This window comes from Oryctolagus cuniculus, chromosome 11 (assembly GCF_964237555.1).
Source record: "Oryctolagus cuniculus chromosome 11, mOryCun1.1, whole genome shotgun sequence".
Lineage (NCBI taxonomy): Eukaryota > Metazoa > Chordata > Mammalia > Lagomorpha > Leporidae > Oryctolagus > Oryctolagus cuniculus.
In genome coordinates this window covers 92,353,809-92,369,774 of record NC_091442.1, presented here as the reverse complement: position 1 = coordinate 92,369,774, position 15,966 = coordinate 92,353,809, and the positions used below count along the sequence as shown (strand labels likewise).

The 15,966-nt window shown below is 43.9% G+C and overlaps 1 protein-coding gene across 1 annotated transcript in view; it reads left to right on the top strand.

Annotated features, from left to right (window-relative positions):
- Positions 1-990: 990 nt before the first annotated feature.
- The window catches only part of ATP2B1 (ATPase plasma membrane Ca2+ transporting 1), a gene marked incomplete at its 5' end in the record, with an annotated part of 114,965 nt that continues 99,989 nt past the window's right edge, over positions 991-15,966 (top strand). Inside the window, 1 exon segment of the mRNA NM_001101719.1 lies at positions 991-1,101.

The window sequence follows — 15,966 nt, the reverse complement described above, 5'->3', positions numbered from 1 at the left end:
CTCAGCCAGGGCTGGAAAAGCAACCCCCCCAACGAAACCCGGGGGCTCTGAAGCGGCGATCCTGCGAGGCCTGTCCGCAGCGGCCGAACGCCGCGTTAACCCTTCGCGTGCCGCAGCGGCGATGCCCAGCCTCCGCGGACCCTGTCCGCAGGAGCGCGGCCGCGGCCTCCCCGAGCCCGCAGCGGGAACCAAGCCGGCAGGCACCGTGGTCGCCCGGGGCGTGTGCCACGGCCCGGGACAAGCATCGAGTCCGGTGTGGAGCCAGGGCAGAGACGCGGAGAGGAGCGGCTCAGAAGTCCGCTGGTGGGTGGGTAGGTGGGGGGGGGCTTCGTCTCAACCTGTCCTCGCCAGGAGCGCTCGCCCTAGCTCGCCCAGGTCCTGGGACCTGGAGGGACGCACGTCTAGGGACCCCAGGTGAAGGACGTGTCCGCACTCCTGCGGCACTCAGCGCTCGCCTGCCTCCACACGTCAGGAGCGGCCGGGCCGCGCGCCGAAACGGCAGCTGTGACTGACGGAGTCACCGCCCCGAGAGCCCGAGCCACCCCCTCCTCCCCCGCCGCCCCCTCGCTGCCCCCCCCTCGCCCCGCACACTGACACGTCATGGAAACACGGACGTCAGAGCCTGCCAGCCAATCGCAGGCGTCGGCAGGAGGGAAAGGGCGAACTGGAGGGGGCGGAGGCAGCGGCGAGCCGAGGCGCTCGGGGAAGGAAGAGAGGGAGGGGCGCGGAGGCGCGAGTTCCCCCGCCCCTCACTCCCGCCACCCTTTCCCGACCGCGCGGCAAGTTTTAATCGCCGGGCGCGCGCGGGGCCGCCGGGGCCGCGCCCGCCGGGTCCTCCCCTTAAACGCCCTCTCGGTGCCGCTGGGCTCTCAGTGCCGGTCCCAGCCGCGCTTCCTCCGCGCGCGCGCTTGCCCGCCCCCAGGCTCCCCGCGGGCCGCGTCACGTGACCGCGCCCAGCCAAGGCGGCAGCGGCGGCGGCGAGAGCTTCGGCGGCGGCGGCGGCGGCGGCGGCACTGGCAGCGGGAGCAGCTGGGCCGCCAGCGTGGAGCGGGAGGCGTGTGGGTGTGAAGAGAAGGGAGCGCCAGACCGGAACGGGTGAGCGTTCTCTTCTCCTCGCCTACCCCGGCGATCTTGCTGGTCACCCGGTGCAAACGGGGGGCCCTGCCCGGCGCTGCGCGCAGCCCTCGCGTGCTCGGCCGTCTGCCCTCCGGTGCCTAGTGGGGGGCCCCCGCCCCGATCGGGCCGGGGCTGCGGTGCTCACTGAGGGGGTTGCACCCCGCCCGCAGCTGCCGTTGCGGACGGCGGCGTGGGGCTGGCGGAGCTGCCCGTGCCGAGCGCGGCGCACCCTGTGTGCGGCTCTGCGGAGCCGAGGAGGCGGGTCCTGCGGGGACGCGGGCGGCCACTCGGCGGCTGCCGGGCTCTGGGCGGGGGCCGGCCGGGCGCCGCCTCCTCCTCCTTCGCCGCTGCCGCCGCCTCCTCGAGGTGCAGCGTGAGTAGGGAGCCCCGGGTGGTGGACGCCGAACCTCTCGGCTCCGAAGCCGCCTCCTCCCCGAGGTGCAGCCGCACCTCCGCGTGGTGCCCCGAGCCCTGCGAGCGGCTGCGGGCTGCGGACGCGGCGAGGACGAGCCCCCATTCTCTGCGCTTCCCGTTTTCCCTCGCTGCTCCCTCCCCCGACCCTCCTGCAGCCTGCCTTTCCTTCCCCCCTCGGAAAATGGTTCCCGCTGCCGGGCGAGGTGAGTGGCGGCCGCCGCCCGCCCGCGGCGGGGGCGGTCACCTGCAGGGGAGGCCGAGCGGAACCCGGAGGTCGGGGGGCGTCGCGGCGGGGGTCCTGACGGCCGGCTGCGGAGTGGATTTGGGAGGAGTTGGCGGGGGGCGGTCGGGTGGCCCCTCGCAGGTTGTCCTCAGCCGGTAGCTTCTAAAGGTGAGCGGGCTCTTCGTCGTGCGCCTCAGCGCCGGGTCTGGCGGGGGAGTCGCTGCCCCGGGCCTGAGGTCGGGCTCCACGGGGCTTCTCTTCTACACCCACAGCCCTTGGACGACTTCTCAGAGTCGCCTTGCCCCCGCCACAGCCCATCCCGCCACTGGTAGCCCCCGCCCCGGCGCGTGGTGACCTTGAGGGCAGCAGTGGCCGTCACTCCCTCTCGGCGCCCTGGGAGGGTCACCCCCTCTAATCCCCGGCTTCGGCCCCCCAGACGCGTTGCGGGCGGGGAGCGGGGGTCCCCTGGCTCGGGGTAGCGGATGGATGCGTGTCTGGCAGGACGGTGATTCCCTCAGAGTTGGAGAGCCGCCTCGCCCGCTCTCCCCACGCCTCCCGTCTGGCCCCCCAAGATGTTCACAGCTGCTTCCGATTCGTGTTTGTGGACTTAGTTGAAAAGGGGAAAAGGAGACGGGAAAAAAAAAAAAAAAAAACCACCCTGGCGCCCCCTCCCCGTTTTATGGAAGGGTCGCGGTGGGGGAGGACGGTGTTCCAGGCGCGGGGGTGGGGGCGTGCTCCCGCGACTCGGTCCCGGCGAGAATGCGGTGGCGTGAGCCAGTTGGCGACCCCTGGTTCCGCGCCGCGGCCGCCGGCCGGTTCGGTGTCTGTGCGCATCTTCATTCACCAGTTTTCTGCGGGACTCGCGGCGCGGGCGGTGCTCGCGCTCTGCGTGCTGGGACCGCGATGGGCGGGCAGGGTGGTCTGGCAGGGGGGGGGATCTGCAAAGGCGCAGTGGACTCGACCCTCCGCGGCAGGCTGCTTTTCTTCCTACCTTTCCCCTTGGGTTCGAGCGCTGCAGACAGCCACATTCGGCTGCTGTGCGCGCTACTTCTCCGGGTTATTAATAATCTAATGACTCCTGTTGGTATCGATTGCTGTTCTTGATAAATTAATTCTATGGATTTTTTTTTCCCTCCCATACGTGTGTAGGTATATGCGTTTCTCTGGACTGTCTGCCTTTCAACATGGAAGCCTTTGTTTTTGTGTTTAACCTCCCCCACCTGAGGACAGTCTTGTTTTAAAATAAGGCTCTTGTTCGGCGTGGGTGGTGTGTATTTTATAAGAAGTACTTGCAAGGGCCTGGTTTGTAGGAGGCTCTCACCGGGCAGCCCCTTGGACGGTGGCCCACGGAGTGAAGGGCCTTCACCACTTGCCCTGCTACCAGTCTTCGCCGTCCTTGTGTGTGGCACGGGCGGATTGGGGGAATTAAGAGGGATTGGAAGAGACTCTGCATTTTGTACTTGTGCCTTTCGTTTGGGTCCCCCTCCTCCTCCTCCTCCTCCTCCTCCTCCTCGTGAATTGAAATTTGAAGTAAATAGAACCATTTTTCCTATCGGAGCCTGTGAAAGCCTGGTAGGGGCTTATTTAGCCCTGATTTTGGGGGGGGGGGGCGGTTTAGTTCCCACCTTCCTTTGCATACGACAGTTAAATTGCTGTAATTAAGGGTGGATCTATGTCCTGATTTTGGCTTGGGTGTAACTGCAAAGATCTTTGAAAAGTAACTGTTATTTCCTACCATATAGTCTGCAAAAGTGAGTCACTTTCGGGTGAGTTGAGGACAGAGCGCCACCTTTTAATTTAAAATTTAGTGATTTTTCTTTTATTAAAATGGTGAAAATTCAAAGGATGCCTTCTTGATTTTTCTATCGTAGTGGTCATTACTGACATCCCTGTTTTGACATATTAGGGAGGATTGTCTTCATTTTTCTGTAATTTTTCATTCTTCGGGAGGGATTTCTGTTAGGCAAATAATTTTTTTTAAACAAGGCTTGGGATATAATATTCTGAGATGAGAAACTAGTTTTTATTCCTGCTTATGATGAAATAGTAAGAATGGTCTGGACCAAGTTAGGAAAAGAAGGAAAGTCATAGCAGCATTGTAAATAGATGTCTTAAGTTAGCCCTTGCCTCCAGGTAAGGTACCAACCAGCATAATAGTAGTTTTACAGGTTTTTTTTTTTTTTCTTTTAAGGCTACTGGGCTATTAACACTCAAAATTGGTAAAATTTTTAGCCTCGCTTGAATAAGGTATAGTAACTTTGTCATCTTCCGACAACTTGCCTTTTGTGGTTTTACTGATGATTTTACAATTACTTGTTTAAATAATACAAATGAGCACTTCCAGCAGGAGCACTTAACATTCAAAGTTTAATAAAGGCTCTGTTGGAAAAAGTGGTTTCTATATATGGCAAAAAGCATCTCATACAGAAATAAATAGAGTTTTTAATGCTTAGAAGACAAACGCTGTAGGGACAGATGAATTGCTGAGATTTCCTTCTTTGCTCTCTTACTCTCTCGCTCCCTCTTTTCTCCCTCCTATATCAAAAAGTTAAGGTACACTGTCTCTTTAGGCACAGGGTATTTTTTTTTATCATTATACTACAGATGTAACATGAAAAAGAAAAGATTTAGCTCTCAAGTGATGAATAAATTAACATATGAATGTCACCAAGCCTAGTTTTAATTGCAAAGTACAAGACACTGCCCTTGTATCTGCATTTAAGTTTTAATTGAACACTTGCCATTTCTACATAGACTTCTGTAGAGCATTAGCTATTGGGGTGTAGGTAAGTCTTTATTTAGCTAAAGTTAAAAAATCTGTTTTGAGATGGAAGATGGTTTATGGCTGTGGATTACAGTCCCAGGTTAAAGGATGGTATTTGAGTTACTGGATTGTTGCATGCAGAATAATTTTACATTGATAGGTATGCTTTGATAAGAGCCTTGATTTGGGGGGTAAATTTACTAATTTCTTTTGTTTGACAGAACTATCAGTCCTTAGCATGTGAAATGAGTTTTAGAAGAAATGGCCACTTAGATTAACTATTGGTGGTCTTCTGCTAACCTGAACAGAAAAAGAATATTTGCTTTTTTTTTCCCATTTTACACATACATAATATTAAAACTGATGTTTTCACTTTTTAATTCTGGAATCTTGTCATTAATGAGCAAAATACAAAAAAAAAATAAAGAAGCAGAAACTCTAAGATTTAAATTTTTGCACCTTGGGTAAGAGTATTTACTCCGCTAGTTGGAAAAAAATAGTTTTCTGGTAGGTGTCAAGATTTATAGAAAGGTACTATTATTTGGGAATATATAGAATCTGATGTAACATTATAAGGAGAATTATATATAATAGTTTATTTATATTTTAGAAAAATATTCCATAACTTTAAGATTTATTTTTTAGCTTTTAGAAATGTTACCTGTACACACCAAATACCTTGTTTTGTTAAAATTTAACTATAGAAGTTGTCTATATGTGGAAGTAAGAGGAGGATACATTTACTCACCATTTTTGACAGTTATCAAAACTTGTGGCTCGTCTAATTTCATTTATGTCTTAACACAAGAAATGGATCAGTTGCAAATGGCTACAAAGGACAGGTAATTGAATAGAATTCTTAGGTTTTGTATTTAGCTTACAGAATATATTCAGTAGTGTCCAATATCTAACTGATTCTGAAAGGTTAGTTTTTATGTTATTCATTGTTTTATGGGATACACATTTTGATTTTTCAGCTGGTGTCGAAAGATAGCATTATATCACAGCAGATACCTAAACTATCTCAAATTTTGCTACCTTTGATTTATGAAGTTCTTTGCAGCCTCCCAGGGTGTATTTTCATACTGTCACATTTGATTCTCATAATAAAAAATCCTGTGTATTGAGTAAAGTAGACACAATTGTATCCCTTTCTTTGGTAGGTAAAATGATTTCTAGGCCCTAAGGTCAGTTAGATAGAATGGCAAGAAGTGGAGTCAGGGGAGCTTCTAGTTTTGTTCCTTGCTCATCCCATTATACATGTTTATGTGAATGTAGGAAAACTAAGGTCATGATCAAAATAAATTTAATAGTGGGATATAAATAGATTTCTTTGGGTTTACCTTTGTAAATTCAATCATTGCTTATATTTGGTATAATGTGAACAATTTGTACCCTGATTTATTTAACTGCTAAGTTAATTTGAACATATATCACATACTGTATTTTTAATATTGTGGATTTTTTTAAGTTAAGAATTTGCTTTCAAACCTGTTGGTCTTTGAAATGACTAGGAGTGTCTTAAATCTTGATTTAAGAATAAAATGTGCTATACTAAGTTTCTTTTAATTCTTTCTGTAATTTCTATGCACTTGTTTTTCTGCCACAGCACATTCCATAAGTCTTTTTGAAATCATCAATTTATGTACTGAAATGTAAACATCTAAAATGGTCCTAGATGAGATTTTAGTTCCTGAAATGCAAAGTGTTATTGTAAATCTCACAAGGAGGTAATGATTCTTAAACACGGTGTGCAGTGTGCATGGAGATCTCTTGGGGGTGTTACTGGAAGTGCAGATTTCTTGGCATTGCCCATACAATTCTGATTCAGCACGTTTGGGGTAGGGCCCGGTAGTCTGCGTTTTGAGATACACTGGCATTGGGTTTATAAATGAGTTAAAATTATGTGGTAGAGATAAGCAGGAGACCATCATTGATTCGATTCTGAACATAATTAAATTACTGTTTTTCAGTAGTAGTTTTAAATATAGGAAAGTTTGCATTGTGGACAGTGTTGAGTTTTGTTAGAAATTTAAAAAATTTCTATAATCTACATGTGCACAGTCAGAAGATCCATTTTAGGTCACCTTTTTTCTTTTTTTTAAAAAGACTTATTGGAAAGTCAGAGACAGGGAGAGACATACATATATTTATGTAGACAGAGAGATCTTTCATCTGCTGGTTCACTCCACAGTTGGCCGCAATGGTCAGGGATGGGCCAGGCCAAAGCCAGGAGCTTCATCTGGGTCTCCCACGTGGAAGGCAGGGGCCTCAAACGCATGGGCCATTTTCTGCTGCTTTTCCCAGGTCTTTAGCAGGAAGCTGGATCAGAAGTGGAAGAGCCAGGACACGCCCATTTTGGATACTGATATTGGCCCCTATGGTGACTTAAGTTACTTACAAGCACTGTTCATTCTTAGATTATGCTGTTTTTACTTTCAAGTCTTAATGTCTGCCATTTCCAAATGACTTGAACATGGAGGCTTATTCTGATAAAAATAACACATGCTGTGTCATTACAATATATAGGCTTTAGCCTAGTTCTTTTTGTTAGAAGGACTTTGTATACTCCTTCAAACTAAACCGATATAAATTGGTAGGTAATATTTTTCCTTACTAATTTCAGTTAACAAGCAGCTACTCCTGCAGGTTAATGCTGAATGGTCTTCCAAGCATGAATGAATGAATGAATGGTTTACCATTCTGTACTATGTATGCAATAAAAAGTTATTGTGGTTTCACTTAAATAGTTTGTGTAGTTCTGTAATGTACCGCATGGTCCATTTGATCTGACTTTTGGAACTATTTTATCTTAATACTGTATTTACCTGCATTTAATAATTTTCATATTTACGATCAGTTTTTAAATGCAGTTGTTTTTGTTTCATTTATAACAGTATAGTGAATAGTATGTACTTGCATTTAAAAATACATTTTATAATGAAATTGATTTTTAAGCAGGTCTATTTCAAGACTTGTGCTGACCATGTTTTTTCTTTGTTCCAAAAGCTTAGGCTTGTTGGCTACACCTTAGAGTGAATTTAGGAGTGACAGGTTATGATTTACTAATGATGTGGAAATCGAAATTAATAAAGATTTCTGGCAGAGAGGTCCAGATATACTATGGGCAAACTTTTCACCTTATTCTTTAAAAGCCACTTTCAATTAAATTTTCTAGGTCATTGTCAACTATTCTAATAATGTGATGTTTTTATTTACTACTTTGGTAGGAATATTATTTGGCAGTTTTAAATGTAGTAACCTCCAACTATATAGTTCCTGAAAATCTGGGATACCTGCATTTGTGTTAATATTGTCACCTGGGCCTCTTTGGGGACGACCTAGGATAGGTTTGAATGGACCAGATGCTTGCTTACACTGTGAAATCTGAGACTACTCTGCTTAACTGTAAACTGGTATGACTGCTGTACAGGCCTGATGGATTTAAGAGTGAAATTTATGTTTTCTGAAAACTAGATCTTTAAAAAAAAAAAAAAAAAAAAAACCTGGTTAACTTAAAAGATGCTTTTAAAATAATTTTATTAATAGTGATGTGGACCCATTGTTCATTTTATCAACCTCAGTGATTTCTCCCCAGGAGAATTTTTTAAAATAATCCTGTACTCTCAAGAGTAAAGTCTGCTACTTTATTTATTTTTATGATTTATTTTATTATTTATTTGAAAGGCAGTGAAAGCCAGGGAGAGAGAGAGAAAATTCTTCCATCTGTTGGGTCCCTTTTCAAATGGACACCACAGGAGCTCCAGCCAGGCTGAAGCCTGGAGCCAGGAACTCCAGCCAGTGTCTCTTGTGGGTGGTAGGGTGGTAGGGACTCTCATGCTTGGCTACCTTGTGCAGCCTTCCCAGGCACTTGATTGAGCAGGGAGGTGGATTGAAAGAGGAGCAGCTGCGACTGGAACCAGAGCTTTGCTAGGAGATGCTGGCAATACTGGCAGCTGTGTTTTAACCCACTGTGTCACAATACCAGTCCCATTTATTATTTTTTTAAAAATGTACTTGAGAGGCAGAGAGAGAACAAAAGAAGGGAGACCAGAGAAGTCCCATCTGCTGATTTACTCCCCAAATGCCTGTTATGGCCTGATCAGGGCCAGGAGCTGGGAACCAGGACCAGCATCCAAGGCAGGAACTCAATTACTTGAGGAATCACAGCTGCTTCTGAGGGTCTGCACTAGCAGGAAGCTGGAGTCAGAAGCTGCAGCTGGAAATAACCCAGTGTGGGACATGGATGTTGTAACCATTAGGCTAAACTACTTGTTCTTGTGATCTGTTTCTTTAATCTACCATTTATTATTTTTGACACTTTTGTTTTTAAATCGTGTACCTGCTGTCATTTTTTCACTAGAACTTTCAGTGGTTCCTCATTTTTCTGTTTTTCAAGATGTAACCTGACTCTGAAGGCCTTTTATAAAGTTAGCTTCCTAAATAGTGTCCTAGAACACTGGTTCTAAGAAATATTGAGAGGACTTTTGGTTCAGGGGTGGGAGGGAAGGGGCAGAACTAAAATCCAGACTACTGGTTTATGTAGTTTTCCCATTTGAGACTTTCTATCTAAATGTATTTAGTATTTTGTCCCCCTTATTATACATACCATCCTTTAGTGGAGCATCTCGCCCATTGCTTTTCTATACCACCTAACTAGGGTTAGTGCTTTGCACACCTCCAGAGGGTAGTATTCACATAGCACCCAAAATGAGTCACATTTCCAAGAGTCAAGAGCTTTAGAACTGTAGATTATACCCACAGTGTGACAGGTGCATGGTGTAGCAGTCTCCTCTTTCCCATTACTGTGAGTTCATTTGTGTTTTTCTCCTGGTTAATAGGCTCCTCCTTCTTGTAGTGTGTTTAAATATGCCCACCCTTCCAAAATCTTCCTCCACCTTTTCCTGTCGTCCCTCATAATGTTCTTATTTGAATGCCTCTACATTTGTAGCCTGGGTGTTTCGCTTCTCATCTATTATTACATGTCCTTTTTGTCTTGGTGGTTTCATTTGGTGATAATATAAAGGAGATAAGACAGGGCTTCTTGAGGATATGAAGAATTTTATTCATCCAGTATATGTATAGCCAGTATTCAATGAGTATATTTTTGCATATTTAGAAGTTAGACGTTGGGTAGATTGGTGAATGTGTCAAGCCTTTTTAGCTTTGAAATTTTTAGTTTGTTCAGGATTCATTGGGTAGTCTTTTACTTCTGGAGGATGGTCACATTTTATAGACTATTCTTATTATAGAATTGCTTTTGAATAGGAAGCAACCTTTCCACTTCTGAATTTTTTAAGATTTATATATTTGAGAGGCCGAGTTACAGAGAGAGATCTGCTGGTTCACTCCCTAAATTGCCCCAGCAGCTGGAGCTGGGGCTGATCAGGAGCCAGGAGCCAGGAGCTTCTTCCGTGTCTTCCATGTGGGTGCAGGGACCCAGGGGTCCACTTGGGCCATCCTTCCCCACTTTCCCAGCCCATCAGCAGGGAGCTGGATCAGAAGTGGAGCAGCGGGGACTTGAACCAGCAGCCGTATGGGAAGCTAGTGCCGTAGGCAGAGGCTTAACCTACTATGACACAGTGCTGGCCTCCATTTCTAAATTTTAAAATGATAATTAATTTGGCCTCATGTTAGGATTTATTCTAATGGTAATATTAAAATAGTTAACATATTTTTTGAAGTTTTATTGATTTATTTATTTGAAAGGCAGAGTGGTTTAGGGGCAAGTAGAGAGATCTTCCATCCCCTGATCTTTCCCCCCAAATGGTCTCAGTAGCCAAACTGAAGCCAGGAACCAGGAGCTTCTTCCAGATCTCCCACATCGGGGCAGAGGCCCAAGGACTTGGGCCATCTTCTACTGCTTTCCCAGACCATAGCAGAGAGCTGGATCAAAAGTGGAACAGCCGGGGCTGGCGCTGTGGTGCAGTGGGTTAAAGCCCTGGCCTGAGGGGCCGGCATCCATTATGGGCGCCAGTTCTAGTCCCGGCTGCTCCTCTTCCAATCCAGCTCTCTGCTATGTCCTGGGAAAGCAGTAGAAGATGGCCCAAGTCCTTGGGCCCCTGCACCCATGTGAGAGACCTGGAAGATGCCGGCACTGCAGGTGGCGGCCTTACCTGCTACACCACAGCACGGGCCCCTCGTTTTTCATTTGCTTGTACCATCTTCCTTTCATCAGGATTGTTAAGATTTGCTGTTGAATCAGTAATTTGGTAGTATATTACATGATACAAAATGCCATAATTTGAAGCATATATATATATTATGATTTAAAATACTATGCTCTTGTAGTTACTGTTTCTTCTAGATAAGTCTTATTTATTTATTTATTTATTGGCAGAGTGGACAGTGAGAGAGACAGAGAGAAAGGTCTTCCTTTGCTGTTGGTTCACCCTCCAATGGCCGCCGCGGCCAGCGCACTGCGGCCGGCGCACCGCGCTGATCTGATGGCAGGAGCCAGGTACTTCTCCTAGTCTCCCATGGGGTGCAGGGCTCAAGCACTTGGGCCATCCTCCACTGTACTCCCTGGCCACAGCAGAGAGCTGGCCTGGAAGAGGGGCAACCGGGACAGAATCCAGCGCCCCGACCGTGACTAGAACCCGGTGTGCCGGCGCCGCAAGGCAGATGATTAGCCTAGTGAGCCGAAGCGCCGGCCCTAGCTAAGTCTTGAAAAATATATTTGTTACAAGCTCTAGTTTTTTTTTTTTTTCCCTCATGAACTAAGAATGAACTGTTAGAAACGTTGGTAGATAGGCATCAGGAAGAAGTATAGGTCCCTGTTAAAATTTAAAGCATAGTAATTTGGTTTGTCTTGCAACTTGCCCTCTTCCCTAAGTCAAGATGAAAAGCCTGTACTTGACTTTATTATTTCTATTGAATGCTTGTGTGATACATAGAATAGCAATTTCAAGCATTAGGTAATTAATGATTTATATACATTTAACGTGTAAACTGTTACATTAAAAGATTCTTAAAAATGAAAGCTGCTCTCCAGAAGTTACTCATTTTCCAGTGAATAGCACAGCTGAGACTATATAGGTGCATTGCTGTTGAGTATTCTTTCAACCCTTTTAGATTTTGTAGATTTAATTGTTGGTAAGTTATTAACAACAAATTACTAGGGCTCACTCCTGTTTTAGCATTCTATTAATAATCATAGTAAAATTGTCGGTCAAAGGGAAGCATAGAAGTGGTTTTGGTAGTGAAAATCTGAAGGCAGCAATCAGTGGAACTTGGCAAAAGTAAAATGAGTTAAAGCAGTATGTCTTGTCTTTTTAATACTGATGCTGATGTGTATACTCCACATTGCTGTTCTGATACCTAAAGTCATGTTAGATTTTCAGTTCTTACCCTGAATTCTGGCCTCTACTCATCATCGGAATCAAGTGCGTGATGCTGCAATTGCTGAGTGAATTCAGGTACCGTGTACATTTTCTGACAACTAATGCCATGGTATGGAGAACTATTGAGTTAGAAGGCACTGATGTAAATAGAGTGCTGAAAAGAAGGATAGCTGGCCAGCTAAATGGTACCAAGACTGCATAGCCCAGGAAAAGGATCTCCTTCGGCCATTGAATCTCCTCTACGTGTCAGTTTTCAGAAAAACAAATATCAGTCAGCCAGCCTCTCTGTGCACATTTAGTAGATTTAGGGTGAGATTCAAATTGACTTGCCTTTGAGCTTAAACACCACCACTGTTTTTATATGTGTAGTTGAAATCTGGAGTCTCATTGCCGGCCTTTTTGCAGAAGCATATGCTACCTTTCTTAGAGCCTGTGTATCTATTCCTGCGTGTAACTGGACCTAAAACTTTTGGGTTTAGTATTTATCCTGTAGTGTCTTAAGGACTTTCCAGATTTAAATTTGAGTTTTGTTTGTGCTACTAAAAAGCCTAGTGGCCTAGAGCAAATCACTTTTGTTTCTTTGTTACCTGCCCGCAAAATATATAATAATTAGTCAGGGAGTTTTATTAATTTTTTCTCTTGGAATTTTTATTTTCAAGAAAATTTGAATACTGCCATGGCAGTGTCCCTACCAGTTATTTTTTTTAACCATTTATTTTTTATTCTGCTAGGTTTGCCTTTTGATTTGGTCTTTTAACTGCCTCGCCATCATTTAGTATTTCATTTGTAATATGCTATGTTTCATTTGTGAAAATACTTAACTTACTGAAAAGGTAAATTCTCTAAGGTTTCCAGTTAAAGAAGTGGTTTATAACTGGCTTTCAACTCTGCTGCATGCTAAATGTACGCTGAAATGAGAGTAAGAGAATTCTTCACAGAGCTGAAAATACACAAGGGAGGAGAGAAACCCACACCAAAATTTTGGAAGGAGATGACTTAGTAGACCCAAAAAGCTGAATTCTAAGCCAGTAATGGAAAAGTCCAGAAGTCACTCAGTTTACATTACAGATTTCCCCAAAGGCTCAGAGTTGGGAGAATGGGATTCTTCTGGGGGAGAGGTGACTGGACCACTGGCTGAAAATTTTAAGAATTTGATACCCAAGTATCTTCCTCTACTCTATAGTGGGAGATTTCCCTTTCCCCTTTTTGGAAGGCTGGAAGCTTGTCTGGGGAAGGCTCCGTACTCAGGAATATAGTTGAAAACTAGGGTACCACACTCAGAACCAAGTGAGGCTGTACATATTTATGTTGAGATTCCCAGCCACCTTTTATCACTTAGCTCTCAGAATACTGGCCAGAATAGAAGTATCTTTAAGTAAATGACCAACTAAGGATAAAAGACCTAAAAATTTTGACTGTGCTTGTGCGTGTGTGTGTGTGTGTGTCCCCTCATAGAAAATGTCCCTATCAGATCACCCTACAGTGATTTAGTTAGCCACATATTTGGGTCCAGAACTTATGTTTAGCTTAATTGTGTCATGTTCTTTTCTGTAATAATTTAAAAGATTTGTTACAGCCAGGTCAAGGTACAATTGACACACAGTAAATTTTATGTATTTAAAGGGAAAAGCTTGAATTTCGACACGTGTATTCCAATGAAAAGGTGCCATTCAAGTTAGTAGGCACAATTATCCTTTAAATTTCCTGTGCTTTATTTTTTTTCCTTCCCACTTCCTCACTGATCTGCTTTTTCTCATCATGGATTGATGTTTACAAAACTCTTACAAATATGGAATCAGTATGTGCTCATTTTTGGTCTAGTTTGATTCAGAATAATTATTTTGAGACTCACCCATGTTTCACGTATTAAGAAAGAGTCATTAGAAATTCACTCAGATATCAAGTTCTGCTGGTAATAATTTCACTGACCACAGTTTGTTTATTCATTCTCCCATTAATGGGCATTTTTGTTCCAAAAAGGTATGCTCTCATTATTGTGTTGTAAAAGTACCTGGGAAAGCAGTTTTGTTTGTGCTGAGGGTGGGAGGCAATGAATGATATCTATGAAGCCTAAACTGAAAAAGCAAGACTGGAGCACTGTAAGCATTATTTGTAGAGATGGAATTAGGCACTAAAATGAATATCAATTCAGTAAATTTTAAGTGCTATTCCTGGTTTTCTCTAGCTGGAGAATGGTGTAGGGTGATTAAGAGGACTGTTATACAAATATATATGCATATATATATGTACATATATATACACACATGTATGTAAAAAACCATGTGATTCTGTAAGCGAACAATGCGTGTAAAAGTTTGTCAAAATTAAAAATGAATACACGTATGGATAAGGAGTTTGTGTGTAAATAATACAGGTATCATTCAATTCCTGTCTGTATGAAGTCTTGTGTTACTTAGAAACACTTCAGTATTACAGTATTACTTTGGATAAAACAGTTCATTTTTATAGAAGTAATGTAGCCTTGAGTAAACTTTTGTTTTGGACGTGAAGATAGTCTAAGGACAGTTTAAGGTCTCCTTTCCCTTGATTTCTTTAAGTCTTTTCCACTTAAGAAATTCAGCTTCCTTGTTTATTATGTAGATTAGCTCCATTTGGAGTCTTCCAGGGATTTCCCTTTCTACCCCACTACTGCACACTCCAATTGGCTCATAAAGACCTATAAAACCATTCTTTTCCCAAATAATTACATATAACTCTTCCTGATAAGAGTCTACTGTGTAGGGGCCTGCTCTGTGGCAGGGGCCCAGGACTTGGGCCATTTTCTGCTGCTTTGCCAGGTGCATTTGCAGAGAGCAGAGCAGTTAGCATTGCGGGCAGCTGCTTAATCTGCTGCTCCCTATGTTGACACCCCCATTGATCTTATATTAAACTTCCATCCCCCCATTCTTGTCCTATCTTTGAGGAACTTGATAGTTGATTGAATTTCTAATGGCTCTTTCTTTAGAGGAAATAGAATCTCAGAGGGAGGAAGCAGTTACCTCTGTAGAGGTACCTCTTAGAATTCAGAAGGGGGGAAAAAAAACTAATGTTTGTTTCTCATGGAGCCATGGAAAATAGCCCAGCTTTAAAACACTCTAGTTAACTTTGACTAGCCAAAAGGAACTTCAAATTATTGAAACAGTGGATACCTGTGCAGCTGCTTTCTGCCTGTTAGGTACAGTTCTAAAAAATTTACAAATATTAACCCTTTTAAATAAGTTTCTGTAGAATTTGTGGGTGTGATATAATATATATTATATATAGAAAAAGATGAAAGGGGTTATTAATGATTTTAAAGTCACTGTAATACAGTGACTTATAACTATTTTAACAATTAAAAATGTAACAACATTGTCTTATGTTTAGAAAATATAGAACATTGTATGTAAAACAAAATTACACATAATCTTGGGAAATAGGTAGCTGTAACATTTTAATTTTTTATTATTTAAAAATTTGTATACCTGTGAATATGCTTGAGATAATGTAGGTATGATTATGTACTTTTAGAAAACTGTACCATTTTCTTGTTATTAAAGTTTTTCATTAGCATTGTAATGAGTATAATATTCCATCCCAATGCTAATTGCTTGTTATTGGATGTTTTGGCTTTGAGTTTTTCCTCTGTTAAATAGTCCTCCCATGAGCAACTTTATTCGTAGATGTTTGTCTTCATTGATGATTACTTCTTTTGAAATTACTGAGTTTAAAGGATTTGGGTAGTTGTGATCTTTTGTTTATCATTTATTCCACCATCCCTTCTTCCCCCACTTCTTTGGGGCTGGTCAGGGTGGTGGGATTCTTTATCTTTTTTGTCCGTGTGTACATTGTGTCACACTCACTCTTAGGTCTGTTCTCTGCTTTCTCAAATTCCCATAGCACTTCCAAAACCATGTACTGTGTGTGCTGTTTACATGTTTGACACCTCCATGAAGTACTTGATTGGAAAACAGGTGTTAAATCTAGTCTTTGGCACAATGCCCTATTTTTACCTGTGATCTCTTTAATGACTCTTGAATGAGCATCCTGTGTCCAAAACTTGAGCCCAGAGTGATGTGTCAGCTGAATGACATAATTGAAGATGAGAAATACTTAGTTTTAACTAC